The following is a 12,766-nucleotide window of genomic DNA, read 5'->3' as shown; positions in this document are numbered from 1 at the left end:
TAAACATTACCTCAGAGTAAAAGGCTGGAAAACAGTTTTTCAAGCAAATGGACCCAAAAAACAAGCAGGAGTGGCTATCCTAATATCTAATAAAATAGATTTTCAACCAAAACTAATCAAAAAAGACATAGAGGTGCACTACATTTTCATCAAAGGAAAAATTCACCAAGAAGACATCACAATTCTAAACATCTATGCCCCAAATACAAGAGCACCCACATTCATAAATGAAACATTATTAAAGTTTAAACCACACATTGATGGCAATACCCTAATAGTGGGTGACTTCAACACCCCACTCTCACCAAGGGACAGATCAACTAGACAGAAACCAAATAGGGAAATAAAAGCACTTACACAGTCCCTAAATCAAATGGACCTAGTAGACGTCTACAGATCTTTCCACCCAAACTCAAAAGAGTATACCTTCTTTTCAGGACCTCATGGAACCTTCTCCAAAATAGACGATATAGTTGGTCACAAAGCAAGCCTCAACAGATATAAAAAGATTGAGATAATCCCTTGTATTCTATCGGACCACCATGGACTAAAGCTGGACATCAACAACAATGGAAACAACAAAAAGCCGACACGCACATGGAAACTGAACAACTTGTTACTCAATGACAGCTGGGTTAAGGAAGAAATAAAGAAATTAAAGACTTCTTAGAATTCAATGAAAATGAAGGCACAACATACCCAAATTTATGGGACACATTGAAAGCGGTGCTCAGAGGAAAATTTATAGCACTAAGTGCCTTCAAGAAGAAATCTATAAAATCACATACAAGTAACTTAATGGCCCAACTGAAAACACTAGAAAAAAAAGAAGCAGATACACCCAAGAGGAGTAGAAGGCTGGAAATAATCAAACTCAGGGCTGAAATCAATCAATTAGAAACAAATAAAACTATTCAAAGAATCAATGAAACAAAAAGCTGGTTCTTTGAGAAAATCAACAAGATAGACAAACCCTTAGCCAAGCTAACTAAAAAGCAGAGAGAATCTATCCAAATCAGCAAAATCAGAAATGAAAAGGGGGACATAACTACAGACACTGAAGAAATTCAAACAATCATTAGGTCATACTACAAAAGCCTATACGCCACAAAATTTGAAAATTCAAACGAAATGGACAATTTTCTTGATAGATTCCATCTACCAACATTAAGTCAAGATCAGATAGAAAGATTGAATAGCCCTATATCCCCCAAGGAAAATGAATCAGTCATTAACAGCCTCCCTTCCAAAAAAAGCCCTGGGCCAGATGGTTTCAGCGCAGAATTCTACCAGACTTTCAAAGAAGTGCTAACTCCAATTCTCCTCAAACTATTCCACAAAATAGAAACAGAAGGAACATTACCAAACTCATTCTATGAAGCGACAGTTACCTTGATACCCAAACCACACAAAGACCCAACAAAAAAGAGAACTTCAGACCTATCTCTCTTATGAATATTGATGCAAAAAAAACTCAATAAAATACTTGCAGACTGAATCCAAGAACACATCAAAGATATCATCCACCATGACCAAGTAGGCTTCATCTCAGCCATGCAAGGATGGTTCAACATAGGGAAATTAATCAATGTAATCCACCACATAAACAAACTGAAGGAGAAAAACCACATGATCATCTCCTTGGACGCTGAAAAAGCATTTGATAAAGTCCAACACCCATTCATGTTTAAAGTATTGGAGAGATCAGGGATACAAGGCACATATTTAAACATAGTAAAGGCAATATACAGCAAGCCTACAGCCAACATCAAACTCAATGGAGAGAAACTTAAATCAATCCCACTGAAATCAGGGACAAGACAAGGCTGCCCACTCTCTCCTTATCTCTTCAACATAGTACTTGAAGTCTTAGCCAGAGCAATAAGACAACTAAAGGAGATCAAGGGGATACAAATTGTAAAGGAAGAGGTCAAAGAGTCTACATTTGCAGATGATATGATAGTATACATGAGCGACCCCAAAAATTCAAGCAGAGAACTCCTTCAGCTGATAAACACCTTCAGCAAAGTGGCAGGATACAAAATCAACTCAAAAAAATCAGAAGCCCTCCTGTATACCAAAGACAAAAGGACCGAGAAAGAAATTAGGGAAACAACACCCTTCACAATAGCCAATAATAACATAAAGTACCTTGGGGTGATACTAACCAAGCAAGTGAAAGACCTGTTTGAGAAAAACTTCAAGTCTCTGAAGAAAGAAATTGAAGGAGATCTCAGAAGATGGAAAGATCTCCCGTGCTCATGGATTGGTAGGATTAACATTGTGAAAATGGCCATCCTGACAAAAGCAATCTACAGATTCAATGCAACTCCCATCAAAATACCAACTCAATTCTTTTCAGACCTTGAAAAAAAGATTCTCAGCTTCATATGGAGAAACAAAAAACCTAGAATCTCCAAAACAACCCTATACAACAACAGATCACCTGGAGGTAATCTCCATTCCCGATCTCAAGCTGTACTACAGAGCAATAGTAATAAAAACTGCATGGTATTGGCATAGAAACAGAAAGGAGGATCAATGGAACCGAATTGAAGACCCAGAAATAAACCCACATACTTATGAATACTCAATTTTTGACAAAGCAGCCAATTCCATTCAATGGAAAAAAGATAGCATCTTCAACAGATGGTGCTGGTCTAATTGGATTGCTACATGCAGAAAAATGAAAATAGTTTCACATTTATCACCCTGCACAAAACTAAAGTCAAAGTGGATCAAAGACCTCCACATAAAACCAGATACTCTAAATCTGTTAGAAGAAAAAGTGGGGAACAGCCTAGAACTCATTGGCACAGGAGACATCTTCCTGAACAGAACACCAACAGCACAGGCTCTAAGAGCAACAATCAATAATTGGGACCTCATGAAAGGGAAAAGCTTCTGTAAAGCAAAGGACACTGTCATCAAAACAAAACGAATGCCTATAGATTGGGAAAGAATCTTCACTAACCCTTTATCTGACAGAGGACTAATATCCTGTATATACAAACATAAAACCAGATACGTGAAATCTGTTAGAAGAGAAAGTAAGGAACAGCCTAGAACTCATTGGCACAGGAGACAACTTCCTGAACAGAACTCCAACAGCACAGGCTTTAAGAGCTACAATCAACAAATGGGACCTCATGAAACTGAAAAGCTTCTGTAAAGCAAAGGACACCATCATCAAAACAAAACGACTGCCTACAGATTGGGAAAGAATCTTCACCAACCCTCTATCTGACAGAGGGCTAATATCCAGTATATATAAAGAATTAAAGAAGCTGAAAAGCAGCAAAACAAGTAATCCAATTAAAAAATGGGGAACTGAGCTAAACAGAGAATTCTCTGTAGAGGAATATAGAATGGCAGAGAAACACTTAAAGAAATGCTCAATGTCATTAGCCACTAGGGAAATGCAAATCAAAATGACCCTAAGATTTCACCTTACACCCATCAGAATGGCCAAGATGAAAAACACAAATGACAACACATGTTGGAGAGGTTGTGGAGAAAGGGGAACCCTCCTCCATTGCTGGTGGGAATGTAAACTGGTACAACCACTTTGGAAGTCAATCTGGCGCTTTCTCAGACAATTAGGAATAGTGCTTCCTCAAGACCCAGCTATACCACTGCTAGGCATATACCCAAAATTTGCTCAAGTACACAATAAGGACATTTGCTCAACCATGTTTGTAGCAGCTTTATTTGTAATAGACAGAACCTGGAAACAACCCAGATGTCCATCAGCGAAGGAATGGATACAGAAATTGTGGTATTTTTACACAATGGAATACTACTCGGCAATCAAAAAGGATGAAATCATGAAATTTGCAGGCAAATGGTGGGATCTAGAAAAGATCATTCTGAGTGAAGTATCCTAGAAGGAGAAAGACAAACATGGAATATACTCGCTTATATAGATCTAAAAGATATGATAAACATAATGAAATCTATACACCTAAAGAAGATAATCAAGAAAGCGGACACGGGGTATGATGATCTATCCTCATTTAGAAAGACAAATGGGATATGCATTGAACATATGACAGGAGTCTACCGCAGAAAACATCTGAAAGACTCTACCTAGCAGTGCTCCAAAATAGATACTAAGACTCAAAACCAAACCTTCGGCAGAGTACAGGGAATGATATGAAAGAAGGGGAGTTTGATGTGGAAAGGATAGGAGCTCCACAAGGACCAAACGTATCTGGGCACAGGGTCTTTTCTGAGATGGACACTCAACCAAAGTCTATGAGAGGAAAAAACCTAAAACCTCTGCTCGGATGTGACCCGTGATAGCTCAGTAATCAATTGGTTCCCCATAGTAAGGGGAACAAGGACTATTTCTAACATGAACTCAATGACTGGCTCTTTGACCTCCCCACCTCCCAAGGGAGGAGCAGTCCTGTTAGGCCACAGAGGAGGACTTTTCAGCCAGTCCTGAAAATACCTGACAAAAGGGAGTCATATGAAAGGGGAGGAGGTCCTCCCCTGTTAGTGGACTTGGAAAGGGGCAGGGAGGAGATGAGGGAGGGAGGGTGGGATTGGGGAGGGAATGAGGGATACAGCTGGGATACAGAATTAACAAAATGTAACTAATGAGAAAAATAAAATCATGGAAAAAAAAAAAAAAAACTAAGCAAGAGAGAGGACCCTACTAAAACGCTCAATCCCCATCCTGAAAGGCAAAGAGGATGGACATCAGAAGAAGAAAACAGGAAACAACCTAGGAACCTGCCACAGAGGGCCTCTGAAAGCCTCTGCCCTGAAGACTATCAAAGCAGATGCTGAGCCTGATGGCCAACTGTCGGGCAGAGTGAATGGAATTTTATGTAAGAAGTGGGAAATAGCAAGAGCCAAAGAGGACAGGAACTGCACAAGGAGAGCAACAGAACAAGAAAATTTGAACACAGGCAACTTCCCAGAGACTCATACTCCAACCAAGGACTATTCATGTAGATAACCTAGAACCCCTGCACAGATGTAGCCCATGGCAGTTCAGTGTCCAAGTGGGTTACATAGTAATGGGAAGAGGGACTGCCTCTGACATAATCTAATTGGCCTGCTCTTTGATTACCTCCCCCTGTTGGGGAGTAGCTTTACCAGGCCACAGAAGATGACAATGCAGCCACTTCTGATGAGGACTGATAGACTAAGATCAGAAAGAAGGAGAGGAGGACCTCCCCTATCAGTGGACTTGGGGAGGGGCATGAGTGAAGGAAGGGGAGGGAGAATGGGATCGGGAGGGGAGGAGGGAGGGGCTTATGGGGGGATGCAAAATGAATAAAGTGTAATTAATAAGAGCTAAATAAAAAATTAAAAAAAAAAGATTTCTAGAAGCCCTGAGGGTCAGCAAAGAGCTCTTGACAATATAGGAGATAAAGAGGACCAAGAAAAAACTCCAGGGGAGGGACATAGGACAATGTACCTAGGACAGGTGAGAAAGTACAGCTGTTGTCCAGCATATAGGAAACAGCTTATAAGAGACAGATTAAAGAAGACATCTTACAGGGGCACTTCAGTTCTGTTCTGTACACTTAGTTTAACACAGATGGTGAGCAGATGGGGGCAGTGGGGAACAACTCAGTGAGGATCACTCGCCTAGGTAAGACTTTCTTTATAAAGCACTTTTTCATTCAGTGGCATGGTGTAATTCCTCATGGGTTCAAACCAACAATACAAACAAAAATTAAGAAACAGGTGGTGTGGCCTCTACTTACTCATCTACGACATAGTGAGAATTCTGCCAGCCTGTGTTATTCATATCTGTGGTGTCCAGTAATTTCCTTCCCAGCCCTTAACTGACATTCTTCACATCACTTTCTATACTTCCTACACATGTCTTGCTACCAGCTCTAAAACTGAGATTATATATAATTACATGCCTAAATAACTGCTTATTTTCTGCATCTACACCTGTTAGATCCATTGTATCACCAGAGGAGCAGAAGACCTAATACATAGGCACTGTGAAATAAGCACAAGTTAAATAACTCCATAGTGACACCGATGGAAAAGATGGTCGCATCTCTCTGCAAGGACACAAGCCCCATGGAACAGGTTGTCAGCAGACTCAGACATTTTGCTCTCCCTCAGACATCTGATTCAGAATGCTGGGTGTCTTCACATCAGCAGGAAGAAATAGGATGGAACCAGAGCGGCCAGCCAAGCAGAACTGGGTCTGTGCCTCATCCTGGCTTCACAGCTGTGTTAAGTTGACTTTTAGTGTTTTATGATTGTTTGTACAATGTCCTTTTCTACTTTGGGTCCCTGGAACTTGAGAATCTATACTAACAGTTTGTGCCATAAAGTCATATGAATTATAAATTTTCAAATTTGATAAAAAAGAGTAACAATGAAAAAGTCCTTATTCTAAAATAATAACAAAAACATTTCATAGATAAAGTCAAGAAAATATAATATGTAATCAATATACATGCTGTGACATAGACACTTGTGACCTGGGAAATTTTGCAGCATTTATTACTGTGTATTAGGGGAACACAGACTGCCCTTGACTTAGAAAGACCTGACTTCTACTTCCTATTTCTCCTTCTCTTCTTCTTTGTCCTCCTTCAACCTTCACCAAGCCTCCAAAAAATAAAATAAAATGAAATAAAAAAGAATGTCTATAATTTAAATATGGTCTCTGCTTATATTCTGGCATACAATAATCTGCCATGATCCTGGGCATTGCCATCCAAGTATGAAAATAAATACTGACACTGAAACTCATATTGTGTTGGTAGACTTTGACACATGTATTAAAATCCTTGTGCCGGTTAGACACTATCTATTTAATTTGATGTGGATTTTTTTTCTAAGATATGTCATATAGTCTAAATATTTTATTTGGAAATAAAAATTTGTAAGAATGTCAAGTCTACTTCTGAACAAAAACTATGTTACATAGTTGATGTGTCGTTCTTGGAAACTTAACAGTGCTGCAATAAAAAGGATAACTTCTAGAACAATTTTGCATAAATGATTTCTGAAGGGGCTAAAAGATCCATTGCCCAAGTATGCTCAGATTGAAGACTGAGATATACAAAGAATTTATATTTTCTTCCAAGCCACCATTGGAGAAATTAATCTACTGAGTTAATGCTGCTTTCAAACTTTCTTATTAGAAATGTATTGGGTTGTTACACTGAAAAAAAAAAAAAAGGCTTAACACTACAATATCTGAGAAATCTTCAGACCTCAGAAATTGAAATCATAAGAGTGAAATTGTAGAATCCCTCTGTGTGTACTGGAAATATTCTACCCGAGATTCATATTGAATTCTGTTTTTTCATGGTTAGAACTGAAATTTCACAAAAGGCAAATTATAAATCAGTTCTTACTAAGTTTCCACAGAAGCCTACTTCAGATGGCTTTAAGATTTTGTTTGAAGAAGACAGAATTTGACTTGCAATAATCAGTAGTGGCTTTATACTGTTCTTTTTCACATATTCTGTTGAATTTTGATGTAATGTTAATCTGTAGTGTCTTTCAGGGGCATTCCAGGAGAAGTGAGGAAGTTTGGTATTGTTTTTCACTTTGTCTGCAAACACATCTAATTGTGGTTCTCTTTTTTTTTTAATGCTATTTTTGGTGTGTGTGTGTGTGTTTGTGTGTGTTTGTTGGCTCAATTCCTAGTTACACAACATCTCTTTAAGGCATTTTGATAAAGTTAACAGATATGTAACATTTAACAGATATACCATATTCTACTTCATGTTCTGAGAACATTTGGAGTAGAAATTCCTCCAGAGGCCCTGTAAAAGAAACAGTTAGAAAATAAGGCCTATTTTCTCACGCAAGTGTAAAACCATTTGAATATCCATTTTATGATGACTATCAGCAGTGCTCAATGGACTTTTACTCTGTTGAGAAAGTTATGACGTGTTCCTTAAGGGTGTCCAAAAGCTTGAGGTCCATGAAATCTAGGGAGGTGGAGTGGTCACAATTATAAATAATTAGAGAGAAATAGCAAAGACCATTTCTTGGGACAGTGGACATGTTTTTTCAAAGCCATTCTCCCTAAAAGAAGTAAGACTTTAGTAGGTACTCCTACAAAGATTTCATGTCATATAAGCACTCAATAAAATCTGCTATTTAACTTGAATAGGAAAAAAAAAGCCTTATTGTGCATACTCTTCTAAAATTAATGGTCCTTTTTATCTTCTAATTGCTAATGCTACATGTGTACAGCCAAACAAATATAGAAATACTGCTAGAACCATTTGGTGTTTCTTGTTTGTGTATTTTTAGAGCAGACAAATTGGTTTTAAATAACCAATTACAGGGCTCCTGCCTAAGGGACAATTCCTTCTCTTCTCTTTCTGTCTGTCTGTCTGTCTCTCTATATATAAAAATGTCATATGACATATACATTATATATATGTTGAATACATATTATATGTAATTTATAGTATGTAATGCTGATATATTATATCCATTTAATTCATATATGAATAAAGCTTTCATATTTTTGAATTATTTTATGAAAAATTAAGTTAGAAGGTATTCATACAAAACACAGCTTGGGCATCATTTACTCCAAAGCACAGAATTGTGAGTATTCTTATTCTTGAATGTTTATTTTTTCTTCTTTTTATTGGCACACATAATTTTCAGTACAGCTCTGAGACTGAAGCTCTGAACTGCATTGTGAATAAACATTGAACAGCTTAGTTATTACTAAAAAGTATGATTGTACCAAAACCACTAAAAATTCATAGAGAGATCTATAAAAACCAGCTTTTACTGTCAGATGCTAGAGACACAACTATTCCTAAAACAGACACAGAACACAGTGGAGTTTAAAAAGCATGAGAGGAATAGCTTTATATTTCCTATGATTTTCATCTTTACCTGGACCCATTGGTGACATTATCTGTTGACACTCATGGAAGTAGGAAAGTATATATAATCCAAACTTATTCTAATTCATTTTCGCAAGATGATTTCTTCTATTTCACTAATATCTACCTTTATCACTCAACTAATTCTCTTATTTGTTAAGAATTACCAAAGCCACGTGATTTTAGTAAGACTTTCTAAAGACAAAATAACATTGATACTAAAACACAATTACTTTTCATGATTTATTTATTCCACATCTGCCTCATTTTACTAAAAGGATGAAAAGGCCTATGATTTCATATTATTTTTGTTTATTCACAAGCTCAAATATTTATATTTGTTGTAAACATTCTCATTATAGTAAAAATTACCTAGGTATGTTAAATTAAATGAATGTAGATTCAATGTAAGCCTAAAAATTAATTTTGTATATAAAATTTTAAGACAGGATAATATATAATTTTAAATACAACATAACATTCTAAAGTTTTAATACATTTTATATCCTTAACTTAATTATTAGAAATTTAGAAGAAAAAAAAATGTGTTAGTTTACAGCAAGATCCAAAATGAATATGTGTGATATAAATACAAAAGATTTACTATTTCCCAAACTACACTAGAAATACAACAGGGAGGTTGTAGAAAATACATTTCTTCTTATAGTAAGTTATAACACAAACACAGAATACTATATTTTGATTTTAAATTCTACACTATAAATAATAAATTCTATAAAATACGCACAACAAAGATGGTAAGATATTATAATGTTTGAAGAGATTACAATATCACTAGCTTTTTAAAAGTTAGTGTTAAAGAAAGTTGTCTAAGTCCCTAAATTTAAACAAAATGTAACCCTAAGCAAGATAACACATGCTCTTGAATCTCAGAAGTATGGTGAAAATGGGATACAAAATGACTCTGAAGGAAATATTGCTACAAAATAGTAAATAAATACATTTCCATAATATATTAGTAGCTTTATGTCTTACCACAGCATTGGTATGCCTCTAGTATATGGCACATTGGCCATCACATGAAGAATTTCTTAAAAATTCATGGTAAATCAATGACTGTAACAAGCATGAGTAACCAATAAAAAATGATCAGGACTGGAAAGACATAAACATTATGGGATGGAATACTGAAGTAAAAAACAAGTGATAATTAAGTGGGAAAGCACTAAAGAGTCAGAAAAATATATAAAATTTTAATTTCTACATGATAAAAGAAACCCACTGAGTTCAAGGCTCTGCCCCTCTTTTCCTTCCAACAGATTTAGTGTGTCTGATTTTATGTGGAGGTCTTTGATCACTCATTGACACAGGAGAGAACTTCCTGAACATAACACCAACAGCACAGGTTCTAAGATCAAATCAGTAAATGGGAACTCATGAAACTGAAGAGCAAAGGACACTGGCATCAGAAAAAAAAATAATAACAGCCTACAGACTGGTAAAAGATCTTCACCAACCCTACATCTGACAGAGGGCTAATATCCAGAATATTAAAGAACTCAAGAAGTTAAACCACAAAAATTCAAGTAATCCAATTAACAAATGGGGTACAGAGTTAAACAGAGAAAATTCTCAAAGGGGAATATGGAATGGCAGAGAAACACTTAAAGAAATGCAGCCACTTTTGATGAGAACTGATAGACTAAGATCAGAAAGAAGGAGAGGAGAACCTCCCCAATCAGTGGACTTGGGGAGGGGCATGCGCGAAGAAGGGGGAGGGAGGGTGGGATCGGGAGGGGAGGAGGGAGGGGCTTATGGGGGATACAAAATGAATAAAGTGTAATTAATAAAAATAAAGTTAAAAAAAAAAGGAATGCTCAATGCCCTTAGTCATCAGGAAAATGCAAATCAAAACGACCCTGAGGTTTCACCTTACACCCATCAGAATGACTGAGATCAAAAACTCAAGTGGCAATACATACTGGAGAGGATGTGGAGAAAGAGGAACCCTCTTCCATTGCTGGTGGGAATGTAAAACATTTTTTTTGTAATTTTTTAATTTTATTTTTTACATAAATTGCAATTTATTCACTTTATATCCCACCTGTAGCCCCCTCCTTTCCTCCCCAATCCTACCCTCCCTCCTTCTTTTCCTATAACCTTTCCCCAGTCCAATGATAGGGGGGGTCTTCCTCTCCTTCTATCTGACCCTAGTCTATCAGGTCTCATCACACTGGCTTCTTTGTCTTCCTCTGTGGAATGACAAGGCTCCCTCCCCTCAGGTGGAGGTGATCCAAGAGCCAGCCCATGAGTTCATGTCAGAGATGGTCCCTAGTCCTATTATTGGGGAACCCTCTTGTGTACTGAGCTTCCTTAGGGTACTTCTGTGCAGGGGTTTTAGTCATCTCCATGCATGGTCCTTGTTTGCAGTATCAGTCTCAGAAAAGACCCCTTTGCCCATTTTTTTTGGTTCTGTTGCTCCCTTTGTGGAGCTCATGTTCCCTCCAGGTCTTTCTATCTCCCTCTTCTTTTGTAAGATTCCCTGCACTCAGCCCAAAGTTTGGCTATGAGTCTCAGCATATGTTTTGATACCCTGCTGGGTGAAATCTTTCAGAGGCCTTCTGAGATAGGCTCCTGTTCCCTGTTTTCTCCTTCTTCCGATGTCCATTTCATTTGCCTTTCTGAATGAAGATTGAGCATCTTACCCAGGCTTCTCCTTCTTGCTTAGCTTCCTTAGATGTACAGATTTTAGCATGATTATCCTATATTATATGTCTAATATCCACTTATAAGTGAGTATATACCATTTGTGTCTTTCTGCTTCTGAGCTAAATCACTCAGGATGATCTTTTCTAGATCCCACCATTTGCCTTCAAATTTCATGATTTCTTTGTTTTTAATTGCTGAGTAGTATTCTATTGTTTAAATGTACCATAATTTCTTTTTCCATTCCTCAACTGAGGGACATCTGGGTTGTTCCCAGCTTCTGCCTATTACAAACAAAACTGCTACAAACATGGTTGAGCAAATGTCCTTGTTTTATACTTGAGTATCTTTTGGATATATGCCTAGGAGTTGTACAGCTGGGTCTTGAGATAGCACTATTTCTATTGTCTGAGAAAGCGCCAGATTGATTTCCAAAATGGTTGTACAAGTTTACATTCCCACCAGCAATAGAGTAGGGATCTTTTCTCTCCACATATTCTCCAGCATATGTTGTCACTTGAGTTTTTGATCTTAGCCATTCTGACTGGTGTAATGTGAAATCTCAGGGTTGTTTTGATTTGCATTTCCTTGATGACTAAGGATGTTGAACATTTCTTTAAGTGTTTCTCTGCCATTCAATGTTCCTCTATTGAGAATTCTCTGTTTAGCTCTGTATCCCATTTTTTAATTGGGTTATTTGATTTGTTGCTATTTAATTTCTTAAGTTCTTTGTATATTCTGGATATTAGCCCTCTGTCAGATACAGGGTTGGTGAAGATCCTTTCCCAATCTGTAGGCTGTCATTTTGTTCTGATGACAGTGTCCTTTCCTTTACAAACACCTATTCTAACCAACAATCATGGATGGAAATAACCTAGAAACCCTGAACAATGTACACCATGGCAGCTCAGTCTCCAATGGGTTCCCTAATAATGAAAACAGCCACTGTCTCTATCATGAACTCAGTGGCTGGCTCTTTGTTCATCTACCCCTGAGGGGAAAGCAGCCTTACCAGGCCACAGAGGAAGACAATGCAACCAGTACTTATGAGACCTGAAAGGTTAGGGTCAGGTGGAAGGGGTGGGGACCTCCCCTGCAAGTGGAATTGGGACAATACATGGGAAGAGATGAAGGAGGATATCTAGAATTGGGAGGGGATGAGAGAGGGGGCTACAAAGTTAATAAATTGTAATTAATAAAAATAAATTAATTTAAAAACCCACCTCTTTTTGCCCTATTTCAGT

Source organism: Meriones unguiculatus, chromosome 3 (genome assembly GCF_030254825.1).
Source record: "Meriones unguiculatus strain TT.TT164.6M chromosome 3, Bangor_MerUng_6.1, whole genome shotgun sequence".
Lineage (NCBI taxonomy): Eukaryota > Metazoa > Chordata > Mammalia > Rodentia > Muridae > Meriones > Meriones unguiculatus.
The sequence above is the reverse complement of the archived record's forward strand: the minus strand, read 5'-3'. Positions refer to the sequence as shown.